Source organism: Trypanosoma cruzi (assembly GCF_000209065.1).
Source record: "Trypanosoma cruzi strain CL Brener chromosome Unknown tcruzi_1047053466615, whole genome shotgun sequence".
In the NCBI taxonomy this organism is placed as follows: domain Eukaryota; phylum Euglenozoa; class Kinetoplastea; order Trypanosomatida; family Trypanosomatidae; genus Trypanosoma; species Trypanosoma cruzi.
In genome coordinates this window covers 1-474 of record NW_889785.1, presented here as the reverse complement: position 1 = coordinate 474, position 474 = coordinate 1, and the positions used below count along the sequence as shown (strand labels likewise).

General features: G+C 54.9%; 1 non-coding gene across 1 annotated transcript, besides 1 other annotated feature; it reads right to left on the bottom strand.

Moving 5' to 3' along the window:
• Positions 1–382: 382 nt before the first annotated feature.
• Positions 383–404: a microsatellite.
• Tc00.1047053466615.10 lies at positions 405–472 on the bottom strand. Its single transcript, XR_008254737.1, has one exon. It is a non-coding gene; the product is annotated as a spliced leader RNA, 5' partial (transcript).
• Between the last annotated feature and the right edge of the window lie 2 nt (positions 473–474).

Genomic DNA, 474 nt, shown 5'->3' with positions numbered 1-474 from the left:
GGCCACACTGGGGAGGGGTCAGGTTCCGGGATTTCGGCCCCGGGATAGCCCCGTGGACGGCGTCAGGGGGCGGAAAAGACGCACATGGCGAGTGTGGAACAGCAAATGCAGCCGAGTGTGCGAGCAAAGCAAAAACCCCGGAAAACACAGGAAGAAGCGCGGCATACGCGGAAAAAAGGCGAATAAAAGGAACGAGACGGGGAAAACCCAAAACAAAACAAAGATGCAGGCAATAGCAGCCATGAAGCGAAAATGAGGGGGCCCGAAGGAGGTGGCGGACACGCAACGTGGGGGGGGGGGGGCAGCCCCACGAGGGGGTACGGGGCTATATATATATGGGTATATATATATAGGGGTATATGGATATGGCGGACAGCCCCCCAAAAAAAAAAAAAAAAAAAAAAGGGGTCCGTAGACCCCGGTCAAAAGAAATTGACCAAACATAACCGCCAGAGGCGGGTTGAAGCTTCGCTC